Consider the following 17,975-nt stretch of genomic DNA (forward strand, 5'->3'; position numbering starts at 1 on the left):
GGATCCCAGGCCATTGGTCACTTCTTGGGGCATAAGAAGTACTCTTCTCCCCTGCAGTAAGTTCTATTGTGCATGCTTCTGCTCACTACATTTGCATGGTGGGGACAAATTTCCTGGGCCATTTTGCCAGGAATCTACATTTAGATAGAATATTTTATCAAGTCAAAACCCTGACATTTTCTGTGCCTCTCTTCTCTCCCCTTTTTAGATAGGTAAAGAGTGACTTTGCAGGAGTATCTTTGGTGATGGTTGTCACAGCACCAGTCCTAGCCTACAATAAAATTTGAAAACACATTAGCCTCATGTTATACTCCAGAATAAAAATGAGCCCTTAGACCCCCTGAGTTGGACCAGTCTGGGGCACAGGTGAGCCTCACCTGTCCTAATTGTCCTCTTCCTTGAAAGACATCATCTCTGCCTTACGCTGGCAGGTCAATATGGAATTTGTGAGCAAATGACTTGGGTATTTGTGTATGCATACATGTGTTTATACATGCCCTTGAACTCTTATCCCCGCCACTATCTCCCAAGTGCTGGAATCACAGGATGTTGAAGGCACCTAATAGTCTTTAATTTTTATAATGCCTCCTGTGTCTGGGTACACTCTGCTATTTTGCCTAGTAACATGAATTCTCTGTCTTTAAAAGTAATATTTTTATTTATTCTTTGAAAATTTTTCATACCTATATCACAAGTATTTTGATCATATCTCTCCCTGCTACTTCTCTCCAACCCCTCTATAATCTCATGTCTCTTCCAACTTCATATTCTCCTTTTAGAATTATTATTAATAGTCTCCAAGTCTAATTAGTGTTAGACATATGTGTATGGGTATGGATTCATCCTCTGTGGCATGGGTATGTGCATGAGTATGGGCTCATCCACTGTGGCATGGGTATTGTATGGGTATGGGCTCATCCCCTGGGACATGAATATATGCATGGGTATGGGCTCATCCCCTGGGACATGGATATATGCATGGGTATGGGCTCATCCCCTGGGACATGGGTATGGACTCATCCACTGGGGCATGGGTAAGTGTATGGATATGGACTCATTCACTGTGGCATGGGTATGGGTATGAGCTCACCCACTGTGGTATAAGTATGTGTATGAGTATGGGCTTATCCCCTGAGGCATGAGCAACCTACTAAGTTTAAGGATGCTACATCCTTAAAGAAAAAGTTATTTTCATTCTTTTAGTAGATGTCAATTGCCAACAGATCTTCAGCTAGGGCTGGATCTTCAGGATCCCTCTACCTTTCATGCTGGGGTTTTACTGGCTTGATCTCGTGTGGGTTTTATGCTGGTAACCACAGCTGCTGTGAGCTGATGTGTGCATCAACCACGTCATATCTGAAAGACAGCATTTCACAGCCCTCTTTACCTTCCTATCGATTTTAAATTCTCTCTACTCCTCTTTCCAAGATGTTCCCTATACTATGTAGGGGAAGGTTGATATAGATGACCCACCTATCAGTGAGCACCCATAGTTACTTTGACCCATTGGAAGTCTCTGCATTAACCACTACCTACTGAAAAAAGATGCTTCTCTGACCAAGGCTGAGAGCAGCACTGAGAGCTTACCAGTGAGTAAGCATAAATATTTAGAACTCAGTTTGACAGCATGACCATCAGTCAAAACAACACAAATAAGCTTCCTCCTGGGGTCTGTGATTTCCCTGCTCATGGCCTTTGGCCAGGTTTGCAATGTGAGCATGAAATCTCCTGCAGATGAGCCTCAGATCTATCAGAAAGCCGTTGGTTACTCCAAGAGCCAGCACGCCACTATTGCATCAGTGGGCACAACTTACCTGGAAGGTCTGGGTTGCAACACAGTGCTGGGTAAGAACACTGAAGCATTTTCTCTCCCAGTCGTCTCCACAGAACCTTCTAGCACTATGAAAGCTAACTGGCAGGTGGAGAGTCCTGGGCATTTTGAGCCTGAGATGGATTTCTCTGTATTCCTTAACCAAACTGTGAAATATCTTCAGCAATAAAGTCTTATCACCTAGTCACTGTGGGTACCAACAAGCGATGGCCTGTGTTGTCTTGGGTATCTCTGTAGCCTCCAAGACACAGGTTGTGACAGCATTGAGACTTTCATTTAAAAACTCAGGTCTTCTAGAAGAAGTACTGTCCAGAAGTTTACCTCTGAGAAAACTCCTTTCCTTTGTATTATATTTTAAAAATTAGCTTACTAACCAGTGGATTTCCTGTAAACCTTCTTTATACAACCTTAGCCTAAGTTCTTTAATTTTTTTTTATATGTAGAAATTCTTTTAAAATGAGCTTCCAGTAGAACTGAATCATGGTTTAGAGAATTCACAAATCAATGTTTAAATTGAAACCTTTATCTATAAACATAAAATTAAAGTTTTGGATAAACTATTTTTTTAGATTTATGTATTTCATTTTCTGTGCATGAGTGTTGTGCCTACATGCATGTATGTGGACCAGGTGCATGCCTGGTGCCTTTGAAGGTTAGAAGAGAGTATTGGCTCCACTAGAACCAGAGTCATGAGTGATTGTGAAGCATCATGTATGTGCAGGGAGCTGAACCCAGGACCAAGAGCAATAGCTGTTCTTAGCCCCTGAGCTGCCCCCTCCAGCATTGGACTGATCTCATATAGGTCGTATATTACGATGGATACACCCAATGTTTTAAGACTCACAGTACTTTAATATCTGTTTATTTAAAGATTAACATTTAAATAAGCATATTTCCGTGACCATGTCCCCAGATCACCTTATTTCAATATCTGACATATTTACTATTTAGATGTCAGTCAGAGAGTGTAGTGGACGAGCCCCAAAGTAGCCCCCATGAATTGCCCCTCATGATATTTGTAGCCTCACATAGATTTATTTCTCTATTGACTACACTCTGTGAGGAGAATACAAGGCTGGTGCCTTCAAGACTCAGGTATAAAAGTCTTAACAATCTTTCATAGTCTCTCGGGAAGCTCGTTCTGGGGCATGTTCCCTGCCATGTCATAACAGACAGATATATAAATAAAAATGTGGGTAGATAATTTAACTTGTGATTTAGTTAAATCATGTTTTTTTTTCCTTCGAGCTTTAGTTTGTCCCATGTCATAGGTAGTACATGGGAAAGAAATTGAAGCCCTAGATCAACAGCTCAAACCCACCTGCTAGCCACATGAGCGAGTCCCTGAAAACAGACATTGCAGCCCAGTGAGTCCTCTGCAGCCTTGGGAGATGGTGGAAGGCCAGAAGTTGAGCAGCCCATGTTCCCAGGCTTCTGACCCACAGACACAAAGAGAAGTAGTAACTCATTATTGGTGTGTGTGTGTGTGTGTGTGTGTGTGTGTGTGTGTGTGTGTGCGTGTGTGTGTGTGACAGGGTTTGTCATGGGTCTGGAACATACTAAGTGTGTGTGTGTGTGTGTGTGTGTGTGAGACAGGGTTTGTCATGGGTCTGGAACTTACTAAGTGTGTGTGTGTGTGTGTGTGTGTGAGACAGGGTTTGTCATGGGTCTGGAACTTACTAAGTAAGCTAGGCTGGTCAGCAAGCCCCAGGGATTCTCCTGTATCTACTTTCCCAGTGCTGGAACTACAAACACACACCAACATACCTGGACTATTTCAAATATGGATTCTGGATGATCAAACCTTGTATTCATGCTTGCAATGTAAGCCCTTAACAGAGTTACCATGGAGCACCACTGTTATTTTAAGTCATTATTTTATTTTTGTAGCACCACCAGAGGCTGTATTGGTGGGTCTTAGAGCTCTGATGAAGCCCAGCATGCAGGCTGTGAGGGTACTGCGATATCAGAGATGAGAAGTCTCCATGGGGGCTGCTGCTAGGGGCACTTTCTTTCTTCTCAGTCCCTACAAGCAAGTTTGCAGGAAGACAGTTCAACAGTTCACAAACTGATGGGTGACCTGGATGATCCCCACAGACTCCTTAACCCTTTCCTGCAGATTACTGTCACGGAAGACTGTCTCTGACTCCAGACCTTCAGCAACAAACCCGACCTGGGACTGGAAGTCAATCGGTTCAAGGCCCCAGCACTGAAACTCCGCCATAGCCTTGAGCTTCTCATTGTCTTCAGCATTGTAAGACTTGATGCCGCTGCTCAGAATTTCAATGAAGTTTGCCGCGCACGGAGCTTACCCTCCTGGATCATGGAGACGCTTCCACAGCCCCCTCTCAGCACCACACCATCATCAGCTGGATGTATTGCCCCTTCTCTGAAAGCTCACCACAGTTGACACTTTTCATCTTCAGGTATTACTGGAAGTCCTTTCCCATAGGCTGAGGATTGGTGACAATCTCCAGTGTTGGCTATGAGCTGCAGCTCGACTTTCCCCATAGCTGCTGGGTCCTTGTAATGCCTCTGTGCCTACCACTTTCCTGCCAGCCATCCTATTATTTAGGAGAAAATTTAGTGGTACCATATTCTGAAGTTGGAGGTAATACAACAACTTTGGAAGGGTCATGATAGCTTGTTTTGACTTTCAGTTTTGTCGAAGTAGATGTCTCGCTCTGATTCCTAGCTAAGGGATTGCTTAGATTTCCCCTCTCCTGCTGTTCCTAGGAAAGGACATGGGCGTGTGTGTCGACTAAGACACCTTCAAGAGGCCAGGGCAAAGTTCCTGAGTCATGAGGCTTCATGTAGGACAGGAAATGGCTCTGAAAACTTAGAAGAAATAAATTCAATCCAGATTTCTGTTAGTTCTTGTAATAATCAAAGACGGAGGGAAATGAGCCCAGCTGGAAGGCCTGGAAGACAGGTGTTATCCTGGAAATAAAATCTGTGGGTCAGATTAGGATCTGTGAAGAAACTAAGTCAGAACAGATTCCTGGAAGCCAAGGGTGAGGAGGGTCCTAGCTGACTCCCCAACATGAAGCAGAGGCAGGTGGCTTGCTGCTGTCAGTCATGAGTTCTCATGGTGGCTTCTCATTATTGGCCCATTCTTCAGCTAAGGAAATCAAGTCATTTTTTTCAGAGAGCCTGAGAAGCATCCGTGGGAAGAAAGTAGTCATAGTCTGTTTCCTTTATTCTGGTCATGTGTTGCTATGAAGTTTTTGATGGGCTGGGTGGTGATTTCTAAAGCCAATCAGTCATTCCTGAAGGAATGGAGGTAGATATCAATCATTAAGAAAGCCAGCTGGGCCACACTGCTGTCCTCAGGGTCCTGGGCTTCTGGGGAGACAGGGTTGCTTTCTGTAGAAGATCTGGACCTGGGCACCAAACCTGAAGTTGCCATGTGGCTGGAGAGGCTGTGCACCTGGCTGTGGCTCTGGTCTGGAAAGTTGGTCAGGTAAGTTCATCACCCAGGACTGTGGAAGAGCCCTTCCCCTACACGACACCATGGCCCTGTGATTTCCAAGTCCCTTGTGCTTCAGGCAGTCACCAGTGATGGCCAAACTAAAATGGGCCCCAGAGCCACCTATAGAAACGGTTGTCTGCCTCTGAACATTGTAATTCTAGATCTAAAGGGAGAAAGCCAAGAGCTTCACCCCTCTCATATATACACGTTCATGTGGCTGTATGTACATGTTCATGTGAGTGCATAGACAAGTGTGTGTTTGTGTGTATGCATAGATCAGAGGTCAATAGTAATGCCTTCTTTGAGAACTGTCCATTTTCTTTCCTGACACAGAGTCACCCACTGAACCAGGAGTTCATTGGATGGATGATCGATAAGCTCCAGACAGATGTCTGTCTTCCCCCACCCACATCTTGGGGATTAACTTTAAAGATGAGTCCACCCTCCATGGCCTCTACACAATCAGAACTCAAGTCCTCACACTCACACCACAGCCTAAAGCTTGCCTTTTAAATATACTCCCCCGTTAGACTAATTTATTTCATTTTATGTGTATTTTGTCCACCTGTATGTATGTGTACCGGTCTATGCAGAGATCAGAAGAGGGCGTCAAATGCCCTGAAACCGGAGCTGTGGCTGATTGTGAACCATCATCTGAGTGCTTAGAATGAAACCTTGGTCCTTTGCCAGAGGAACAAGTGCTCTTGACTTCTGAGCTATCTCTCCAGCCCCATTTCCACCATACTCTTAAGCTTTATGTTCAGACGGCCCAACCTGGGTCCACATTTTGGGAGCCACTGCTGTTCCCAATAAGATCTCAGTGGTGATTTAAGTAAGGAACCACTCTAATCACTAGGGAACACTGATTATGTAACCAGGGAGCGGAGCCAAAGTCCATCTCCTTGTGCACTTGGGGACATCACTATGGAAAATCTAGAATTGCTGGGCAGTCCTCAGCACTTACCATCTGGCTGCAGTGTTTCACGCTGCCATTTGCTTAGCTGGACAGTCTCTTTCTCTACAGCCCAGGCTGGCCTTGAACTCAGGATGTTCCTGCTTCTTCTTCCTGAGTCCTGGGATTACAGATATGTGGTCTTACACCTGCTGAGACTCCTGTTTTTTAAGTGGTCTCTATGTCAAAGGACCATACAGATATATAAGGTGATGGAGGAAGGAGGGGGCTCTTCGGTAGAAATGGAGGCTTTCTCCCCCAGTGCTGGAATATCCTTGCTCTGGTGTGTGTGGAACTGAAACCAGAGGCAGAGGCAACTGGATGCCTGCATTCCAGAAAACCCCACATGGCTTGCTTCCAAACGGACCTCTGAAATTCTTTCCTGTTGCCCCAGGAAAGTTCTACTTGAGGGAAGAAAAGTGTAGTGTACATAAGTGTGTGTGTGTGTGTGTGTGTGTGTGTGTGTGTGTGTGTGTGTGTGTGTGTGGCAAAGTGCATTTGGCAGGACAGGAGCTGAGATTTTTCTACCTCCAAGATCAGACTCTCAGCAACATGCCTGCCAAGTTCCGTCAGCAGCTGGCACCAAAGGCAAGAAGTAATGTTGAGTGGCTTTCTTCTTCTCCCTTCGGTTTTCTCAAAAGATTTAGACAATTGAAATCATATCCCGGCCCCTCTCCCCTGCCATAATGTAGTCCATTTGTCTAAATTACAGAGTTCAGCAATTATTTCTGCTTTTTTTTTTCCATTTCTCTCTCTCTTTCTTTTTTTCAGACCAAAGACAAATTATCTGCACCCTGGCTGAAGGTGCCAAGGCAGCCATGGGATCATCTTTACGTTTGTCTACAGGGAAGAATATGAGAAGGACCAGCCTTGTGCCCCATCTGTGTCCCCCTGTTCCTACTGCAGCTACAAGGGCTGCACATTGCTGTCAGTCCTGTTCTTTTTATAGTAAAATGCTACTTAAAACCATTTATTTGTTACATGTGTATTGGTGCTCTGTCTCTGTGTGGTTGTTCACCGTGTGCATGTCTGGTACCTGTGGACGCCCAAAGACGGCATCAGATCCCCTGGGGACTGGAGTTGCCAATGATTGTGAGGCCCTTGGTGGGTGCTGGGCATTGAACACAAGTCCTCTGAAAGAGCAGTAAGTGCTCTTAACCTCTGAGCCATCTCCAGGTAAATATCTACCTTTAGTCGTTGCAGGTTTATAGACAAGATGCACAGAAAGCAGAGCTAGAGTCTCTACTGGACATTTTTAAGCTAACAAATCACCCCCGATGATATTAACTCAGCCACAAGCTTTCTCCAGACCGCATCAGTTTTCCTACTAACACCCTCTTCCTGTTCCAGAACTGTATCCAGGACACCACAGCACATTAGTCATCCCGTCTCCTCAGTCTTCTCAGATCTGTGACGGTTTCCTAAAATGTCCTTGCTTTTCATGACTTAGATATATTTGATGGGTATTCTGGGTTTTTTGTTTTTTAATCTATCTATGCGGATGGGCTGGTCTGATGTTTCTCTTGATTAAATGAAGTGATCCACTCTACTTTACAGCCAAGAAAACCATAGTTCCAGGTGACTTCATAAATTGTCTGATGTTATCCAATTTGGGATGATAGAAGCCTTAGAGGACTTGCTTAACAAACAACTCAGAGCCACCCTGCCTTTGTGTGTCACCTGGAGTCCAGGGAGGGGACTGTCACACATGATCAGGCTCTGTGGGAAACAAGATTGTTACCAGCTCACAAATTCAGAGGCTGGAGGGGAAGTCTGGGAGAGATGTTACTTTGAAGATGGAAACAGTGTCTTCCATTTTCCTCCCTCCCTCCCTCCCTCCCTCCCTCCCTCCCTCCCTCCCTCCCTCCCTCCCTCCCTCCATCCTTCCCTTTCCTTTTATTTTTCTTCTGCAAAAAACTGTTTGCATGCAAAGAAGCTGCCAGTTCTCTGCTTACTGGTGTGTGCATCCTCAGAGTCCATCAGTGGTAGCCTGTAGTTCATCAGTAAGGGGCAGACTTCCATGAGCGACCCCCTGTCCCATCCGTAGCTAATGCATTCTTGTAAGAGGAAGGGATTTGACAATAAACAGGAGAGCTAAGGAGGGAGAAAGGCAGAAGGGCTGGGGGAAATGGCCATTGGTTCCTGTGGGCTGAGGGGCAGGGCTCCTGAGCAGCTGCTGGGGTTGTCACTGTGAGTTTAAATGTATCTCTCTGTACGCCAGACATTAAATATTCCTAAGAATCCAGAGACCAGAATCAGAACCTTATTAAAACCTCCACATATTGGGTAAGTTTTCAATTTAGCAAAATCAATTTTGTTCTTCTTAATTCAGCTTGAGATGACTGTTAGAACAAGCCTTCAAAAATTAGTAGTCACTTCACCCTTCCTAAAGCAGCAACTTACCCTTGTCTTTCCATGTTAGCTTATTCACCCAGTCCCCCATCTTTCCCCAAAGGGAGAAGAGATGGAGAAGAATATAGATAGAGAGCTAGATAGAGAGCTATCTTTTATTATCCAGATGTAACGTAGCTCCTGAGTCATATGTGTTCTGAATGCTAGGTATAAATGTGTGTAGTTTTATGTGAGTCATCAAGTTTAGATGTATACACACACACACACACACACACACACACACACACACACACACACACACACACACGCATGCACCACATGCACATATGCACCATATGCACACACATTACAAACACACACCACAAACACACATGAACACCACACATACCACACACACACACCACACAAACATACATCACATACATGCACACCACACACACACCACATACATGCACACCACACATACACCATACACACACACACACACACACACACACACACACACACACACACACACACACACTTCATGGTCAGCCATAAAACCTTTCCTAACACTGACCAAACTAAAATCTGTTGATGGGCAAAGGTACCTTAATAGCTGACAACATGGAAGTCTCTACCCTTGGAGTAAGCTATCTAGTACACCCCATCATTCACTTAGTGACTATTGAGCTGTCACCCCGAGGTACCTTGGGGTGTCTCTTTAATGGTCAGGGCAATCAAATGGTTTGATTTGAGGGATTAATTGAGATGTATTTGGTACCACAGCTGCAGTGGAGCAGGAGAGAGAAGAGAATAGCAGAAGAAAGTAGACTTTGGGCAGGATCCTGTCAGCGTGGAGAAGGGCCTCCTGAGGTAACTGATTGGGATACCATGCTGGGGAGATAGCATGTCACCCCAAGACACACTGCACCTTCCATTCTTCGCAGTCTGACTCAATTGCTCACACATGAAGGTCCTCCCAAATGAAGGTTCTAGTAGACAAAATGAGATAGCATGAGTGTGACGTCTTTAAGACTTCAAAACCCAGGGAAGCACCAGCCTGGGTGCTGATGAGAATGGGGTGCTGTCAGGCAGAAATGCCCTGGCGGGTTCCTCTTTGACTTAGATCAGAGCCAGCGTGCACCTGGTTTGTCCCGACTCCCTACTTGGTCTCTCCCCATCCAGTTTCTTTGTCTCTCCATTTCTTTATTTTCTTTTTCAAAAATGGGCACAAGCAAGCACCCTTTCTGTTCACAAATATCCCACTTGTTTTCATGTTTGTCTGTCCTCCCCCTCTCTTTAAAAAAAACAAATTAGAGTTGAATCTTTCTGCTGCACCCTGCCCAGAATTCAACTGTGCTTCTGACAAAGGTTTTTCTTCATGACTTCCCTGACCCCAAAGCAGGAAATCAAGATGCCTTTGATCACCAGGGTTGACTCAAAGATGCAAACTTCATTCACATCACGACTTCAGCATAAAATCCACATGACTGTGTCTGTTGTGTGATGTCTTTTTAAGTTGTGTGTGTGTGTGTGTGTGTGTGTGTGTGTGTGAGTGAGAGAGAGAGAGAGAGAGAGAGAGAGAGAGAGAAGAGAGAGAGAGAGAGAGAGAGAGAGAGAGAGAGAGAGAGAGAGAGATGTGTGTGTGTGTGTGTGTGTGTGTGTGTGTGTGTGTGTCAGAGTTCCTATGTATAGAGTTCCTATGTATACATCCCATGCTCACAGGCAGAACTCAGGGGAGAATCTTGGCTGCTGGTCCTCTCCTTCCACCTTATTGGAAACAGGCTTGGTCTGGAGAGATGGCTCATAGGCTCCGAACACATACTGCCCTTGCAGAGGCCTCAAGCTGGAGCCCTCTAAGTGGCTCACACCCACCTGTAATTCCAGCTCTAGAGGGATATGAAGCCTCTGGCCTCTGTGTGCACCTGCAGTCATCTATCCGCACATACTCACACAGAGATACATATTAAAAATAAATACAAATCTCCTTTTTTCTCTTAAGGAAATAGTCACTTGTTCACTGCTGCTGGCCAGGCTGGGTTGGCCCCTCCCTCTCTTCCTCTTCTTCCTCCTCTTTTTCCTCCTTTTCTGCTCCTCTCCTAGGTAGAAGATGCCTGGGACGGGGAAAGGTTCACTCAGGTCTACCAGGCCTTAAGATCTCCAATCCTATCTCCAGTTAGTTTGAGACTCAGACAAGTTGGTTCTCCAAGACTTTCTGGGTGTGATGAGATCAATGCTTAATTTCCCAAACTGGCTTTGTTAGGAGATTTATTTCTTTGTTTTTGTCTTGCAAACAATTTTTGTTTCTAAATTTCACATAAAATAAGTTCTACTTTCAACAATTTTTTTTTGTTTTTTTCTTTTTCGAGACAGGGTTTCTCTGTGTAGCTTTGCTCCTGTCCTGGAACTCACTGTAGCCCAGGCTGGCCTCGAACTCACAGAAATCCGCCTGGCTCTGCATCCCAAGTGCTGGGATTAAAGGTATGTGCCACCGCCGCCACCACCACCTGGCTTACTTTCAAACTTTTTTTTTTTGAGAATGAGGATTTTACAAAGAGAAAAAAACAACAGGAGAGAGAGAGAGAGAGAGAGAGAGAGAGAGAGAGAGAGAGAGAGAGAGAGAGAGAGTCATGGGCTGGATGACTTGTCAGCCTTCAGCATAGAAAGTGAGATGAAGTGCCTCTGCTGAGCACTGCTGGCTCTGTCAGGGTCCCTGGGCTGTTATCCTGTTCCCTACAGGCCACTTTGATTCCAGACATCTTCCCTTGGGCAGGAAGTCCCACTCAATCCCATCCTTTATAGGATGAAGTGGTTCTCGGCCATCCACACCCTTCTTTTCTCTCTGCCCATTGCTGGAGTGCCCATGGAGCACATCCTTGCCTGCTGCTCCTTTAATCTGGACTCTGCCTCCAAATGTGCAACCCCAAGGACACGTTGCTTTGCTAAACTCAAGTGCCAACATGCTGTCTATTTAATGCTACTTTAGTTCTCTCACTGAGCTTGCTGTCTCTGTCCTTAGTGTTAATCACTCGGGAGCACAGTCTGTCTCCCCGGCCAAGCAGAGCACCTGCCATGGCATGTGCTCAGTACTCAATAACTACTCATGCCTAGGGCTCCAGTGAACACCAAAATCCATCTAGAAAACTGCCTCACATTCCAATACATTTAGCACATATCCTATTCTTTACACTACATCGTATTTTGATTATCTGCAACCCCCAGCACAGGGGTCAATGTTAATGAAAATATATGCTACACTGTATCAGTTAGGAAAAAACAAGAAGAAAATTTTTTTACAGAACAATAGCTTATAGTGAGAAAATTCTGATGGGGAAAACCAACAGTTGTTGACTTAAAGTGAAGTGTTTGTTCTGACTAAGCCTTCACAGCCAGTTTGACAGTCTGGAGTCACTTGAGAATTAGAGCCTCAACTGAGGAGTTGTGTGGAGTAGATCAGACTGTCCTGTAGTTGTGTCAGTGTGGAATTGTTTTGACTGGTAGTTGATTGGGGTGGGGGGCTAGATCATCGTGATCACTGTGGGCAGCACCATTCCCTGGGCAGGGGTTCCTGGTTGTCTAAAAAGCTAGCTGAGCGCAAGCCTGCCTGTGAGCCACCTGGTAAGTAGCATCCCCCGTGGTGCCTTATGCACTCCTTTGGCTATGGGCTGAGCTCCTTGCTTGTTGATAATGCTGGAATAGCGAGCAGGACCTCCTCCGAGTTCCTGCTTGAGTTCCCACCCAGAATTCCTTCGGTGATGCACTGTGACCTGTAGGCTGAACCCAACCTTCTCTCTCCCAAGCAGTTTCTGCTGAAAGGGATTTATCACAGCAGCCACAAAGGAACATAGAACTACTTTCTTCACAAGTCAGGGAGCCGTGACTCTCTAGGAGAGTTCATTTATCAAATTCTTAGGTTCTTAAGAATGTTTCCTATGACTCTGACATATGAAGGATGTTGGACAATTCACTGACTAGGGAAACTATACTTTATTGAAAGAGGGAGATAGATGTGTGAATTAGAATGTGCCAGACAATAAATTCAGGAAGAGACACAGAAAGAAATGGACACTTTGAGTTAACCTCTGAGAGAAAATCAAGGTGGAAATTCAAGCACTGGTCACATCACATCCGCAGTGAGAGCAGAGAAACGATCAACTCATCCTTGCTTGCTTAGTGCTCAGCTCTGTGTCTCATTTTTCCTCAGTTCAGGGTCGAGCCCATAAAACGGTTCTGCCCACATTCAGGGTGGGTCTTCCTACCCAACACGATGAGCAAAGGTCACATAGTTCCAGGTAATTCCTCATTTAGATTCTCTTCCCAGAGGACTCTAGGTTGTGTCAAGTTGAAACAAAAATATTAATAAGCGCAGTTACCACATATTCTTTAATCCCTCTGTATTGTCTTTTTCTTTTCTGTTTTGTTTTGTTTATTGATTTTTTGTTTTTACATCCCTACCAACATTTCCTCTTCTTCCTCTCCTCCCGGTCCCTCCTCTTCTTCCCATCCACCTTTCCTCTTCTGTTTCTCTTCAGAAAAGGGAGGGCCTCCCATGGCTATTAGCCAGTCACAGTATATAAAGTTGCAGTGAGACTAGACACCTCCTCTTCTACTAAGGCTGGGCAAGGCAATCCAGTAGGAGGAAAAGATCCCAAAAGCAAATAACAGAGTCAGAGGCAGCCCCTGTGCTCATTGTTAGGAGTCCCACAAGAAGACCAAGTTACACAACAGTAACATACATGCAGAGTGCCTAGGTCAGTCCCATACAGGCTTCTTGGTTGTCAGTTCAGTCTCCGTGGGTCCCTAGGAGCCCAGGTTAGTTGGTTCTGTGGGTTGTCTTGTGGTGTCCCTGACCCCTCTGGCTCCTATAATCCTTCCTCCCCACTGCCTTAAACACTTTTCCAAGGACATGCATTGCATGTATTTTCCAAATTCTTCATTTGTGCCTGGGACTCATCCCCGATGAGCCATGTGCACGTATCTGTAAAACTTGTCCTCATGTCCTCCTTCCTTTCCTCAGTAACTCTGTCCAGACACCTGCTGTTTGATTCCTGGCATCTGCTTATCTTCAGGTAGGAGCAGTGCATTCTGGACCAGTGTTCCATTGACTAATGGAGTAGACAGGCTGCCGTGATAGTTCCTCCAAGTTCAGGTTGCGGTTGTCGGTACTGACGTGCATTAGGTCTTCTCTCTGTGTCAGCTTCTGGCATGCAAGTGGTTCTTAGGCACCCCACGAAAACATCGTGCTGAGCAACAGCATGATGCCTTGGTTGTGGCTTCCTCTCCCCACTTAGCCATGAGGCATTCCTTTTCTGTGATCCTCAACTTCCTCAGTAATAAAGATAACACTACTTGATCTAAATAGAAAGATGGGGAGGGAGGCGTTCACCTAAGTGAAGGAGAATTCTGAATTTCTGTTGGAAACATGCCTCCTTACTTTACTCCAGTGCTTTCAGCATGAGGAGTTTGAGAGATATTTGTCGTCTAAAATTTAGAAGGCCCCTTTGTACCTCTTTCTTCACCCTCATCCATTCATGATTAGTAACTATGTGATGTTTTTCTGAACGCTTTTATCTTCAAATACATCCAATGCATCCATCAACACTGGACGATATAAGGAACTACGGCGGCAAAACCCACCCAGTATCTAGACAAGGGCTTATAAATGTGATTATCCTAAGCACAATGCTTGAGACTCTGGGGTCTCTTTTCTTTGCCTAGCTAGTATTTGCTTCTCAGAGGCTGTGTGACTCTTGTACACAAATGCCTTCCCCTGGCCTACTCTTCATGTCCACATTGGCATCCAACTCTATACCTGCTTTTATCATGGCTGGTCCCTACCATTGCACAAATGCCATGGGTGTAAATTGAAGGGATTAAGTCAGGTTACCTCTAGAAATGCCCAGAACCCACAAGAACAAAAGCCTTGTAAGCACTATTATTTTCTGGAATGACGATAAGCATGTGTGAACAACAGCAGCATTCTTGTTCTCCCTTGCAGGCATGACACTGCCTCTTGGACCAGCACAGACTGAGATGCTAGAGGAGGGTCTTATTGCCACTGACTTTTTAGCACGTTGGAACCCAGTGCCTCTCCCCACATAGACTAGTAGTTAACAGCCTAAGTGAATGGTGCGCCATCATCTAGCCACTGGTTCCCTGCTTGGAGCAAGCAGGGAAATGATGTCCCTCATACCAAGTGTGTCCTTATTTCCCCTTGTGCCACACTCTGCTTTCACATCGCTGTGATGGCATAAGGTGGGCAGAGGTAAGGCTGCTCTCCAAAGGAAGAGGTCTCATTAACAGCAGGAGCAGTTCCTGCCCAGTCTGCGAATTCTCAGAAAGCAGAGAGAAGTTCCTGTAAGGAAGCTGGCTGGGCCAGCAACTTTATCAATGAATAATTTCCTGAAAGGAAGAGACTCTATGGAGACCGTGCACTATATTTGATCTTGGAACATGCACACAATATGCAGGACTAGCTTTCATTCAAAGAAAGCAAGATAATTGTTTCCCAAACATCCTTGCTGAAGAGTGCATTCCCCCAGCTCTGGTGACCCACTCACCAGCAGCCCGAGGTCTGCCCCAGACCATTATCCTGTTTTGCTAGGGAACAAATCGCGCTTTGGGGGTAATTTGGAGTTAGTTTGCCAAGTTCACAGCCATCCCAGGGGAGCTTCTGAGGGAAATGTGCTCTCCAAATCCCCTCTCTAGCCCTTCCAAAGGAAAGCAGGTCATTTTTTCAAAAGAAGCCAAAGACAGAGGCTTGTTCTGTGATCCATCCCACCTAGCTGGAGGCCTCAGGGGCAATGCTTTGCTTCCTAGCACTTGTCTGATGTTAGGGAACCAATTTCTCATACAAGTAATTATGCAAGCAATTAAGTAATTGTGGATGGAAAGGAAAAAAAATCGAGAAAAGAGGACAGTGCCAAGGAAGAAGCTGTGCACATTTAACTTTCCAAAGCAAGGCTGTAGGAGACAGGGGTTGAACCCCACCTGGATTTTATTCCTGCAAATGACTGAATCAATTCAGAGGTTTGGGAAGAGAAAAGTGTCAATCTGGTATAATGCAGTAGCTAAGAATACACACCCCCAAGTCACACTGCCTGTGCCCAAAGCCTGAGTCTGTCATTCACAGGCTCTTCCACCTTGAGCACCTTACTTCAGGTGTCTGTGCCTCCTGAACATGGACTAAACACACACTAAACTGCTCCGTGCTTTACCTGAATGAACGCATGTGTTTTCCTGTGTGTGTGGCTGGATGAATGCGGGTGTTTATATGCGTGTGTCTGGCTGGAAGATTGCATGTGTTTATGTGCACATGCCTGTTTGCCAGGCTTTATGACTTAGAATAGCAACAAGCCCCACACTCTGCTAGCTATTGCTGTTGTTCGGTAGCTAACATTCTTATTTAACAAGGGTCCTTTAGGCCCATTTTAAAGAACTTCTTTCCAGGAGACCAGATAAGTTTAGTACTGGATATTATTCTTTGCTTCTGCCCTAATGTCATTAGAAAAGGGTAAGGAATAAACTAGAGTGAGCTTCATTTGGGAAATGACACAAAATCCTGGCTTTGACTGACGGTGGCAGTGAAAGGGTCAACACCCCAGCACCTCAGAATTCTTCAGAGAACCAGTGTTGTTTACAGTGTGTGTTTAAAATAATATTCTTGCTTAGTTGGGCTTCCCCTCGGGACCATGCAATTTCAACAGTAACAGAGGATTAATTAAAGATGGTCCCCTGGGTGAGGCTGCCGATCCGGGATGGAGCAGGGGGTGTACCCTGCACTGTCCCCACTTAGTGCTGGAAGGGGCTGGGCCTTCTGGAAGTCATTAGTGCAGCCCCAGGGTGGGAAGGCGTTTTTGCCTCATTTGTAGACTCTTGACTGGTGCTCACATTTCACTTCCTTTGACTATGGGAAAGGTGAGCCACCATGGATCAGGAAGACCCTCATTCCCAACACCAAAGTCAACGGGGAATGAATCTCCTCTCAGTGGCCCCTGGGCAAGGCTACCTGTTTCTCTTGTCTTGTTAGAGTCGCTCTACCTGTGTGCCTCTGCTAGGAGAGATGGGTGGCTTCATTGATGGCAGCAGACACAAAATACACCCTGGAGTCTGGGAGCAAGCCATCTGGGGGCCCAGTGCCTGAAGCAGGGACAAGAGACAGACTCCTTTAGAGTCCAAACAGCATCTCAGAGCTGTCCGCTGTCCCTGGCCTTCTGAGGAGCCTCCTCTGTCCCACAGTCCTGTCCCCCCAACTTCACTCCCCCGCTCCCCCGCCACCAGTGTGTTTACAATTTCTCCATCTCAGACTCTTGGCCTGCCCTTCTTTCAGGTGTCTGTCCCTGGATCATGCAAGAACCTGAAAAACCAGATGTGCGACCGTGACCACTTTCTGTGAATCCTCGGAGGTCCCTCTTTGTTGTGTCCATAACGCTGTCTTGAAGTTGTTTGCGAAATCTACAGATCCAAGATCTTTTTGTCCCTAGAAGATTAAGAGTAACTGTTCTATATGTGTGTGGGGGGGTGGTTTAGGGGGGTGGGGAGCCTTGCCTTTCTAGGGGAAGCCCCTGATCCCCAGCATGACATGCACCATTTTGGAAATCACAGCTCCCATCCTACCTCAGCCTGACTTACTGAGCTCATGGGGTCTTCAAGGGCTGTAGGGTCATCTGCCCCACAGTGCTAACCAGAACGCATCCTCCACACCTCCACACCCAGTCTGGGGTCACAGGACAAGCCTTCCACGGCAGCCTGCCTTATCACGTGTGCCCTCCCCCTAAAAGACTCCCAGAACGTACAGTGATTGGTCCCTGGTTCTGGGTTTGGAATGTTTAGGAGTAAAGAATGTAAGAGAAAAGAGAAGAGCATATTATTCTGAATAAGGAAGCTACCTGGAGAAGTGGCTATTTAAATTCAAATGAAAGCAAATCATACATTCAAGTTTCTCAGCCACAGATGTCACTCGGCAGGTGTTCAGTGACCACATGTGGCTAGCAGCCACCTTGCTGACCTGTGTCCTGCCACGTTCTGCAGACCAAACACACATGCCTTGTGCAACATGACAGGACATTCCCACCACAGCAGGTCTGCCTGCTGCCTGGATCTGTTCTAGGGACTCTCTATTCATTTGAGCAGAGTCTAGCATTATGGGGTTGTGGGAATCTCCAGGGCTGTTTCTTTTCTCCTGTACAGATTTCAGTTCTTCCTTCCAAGTCCCTGGGCTTTACAGAAATGCCAGCTTCTCAGGCTCAGTGTGTTTTCCCTACTTAGAGGGGTCACAGACTGGAGACAGAGTAAGGGTGTAAGGTATGTTCACCTATATATCAGTGTTTCTCAACCTCCCTAAGGCTGCGACCCTTTAATACAGTTCCTTATGTTGTGGTGACCCC

General features: G+C 45.8%; 1 pseudogene; it reads right to left on the bottom strand.

Moving 5' to 3' along the window:
* Positions 1-3,845: 3,845 nt before the first annotated feature.
* LOC128110534 (CXXC motif containing zinc binding protein-like) lies at positions 3,846-4,688 on the bottom strand (annotated as a pseudogene).
* Between the last annotated feature and the right edge of the window lie 13,287 nt (positions 4,689-17,975).

This window comes from Peromyscus californicus, unplaced genomic scaffold, assembly GCF_007827085.1.
Source record: "Peromyscus californicus insignis strain IS unplaced genomic scaffold, ASM782708v3 Scaffold_15__1_contigs__length_86483966, whole genome shotgun sequence".
Lineage (NCBI taxonomy): Eukaryota > Metazoa > Chordata > Mammalia > Rodentia > Cricetidae > Peromyscus > Peromyscus californicus.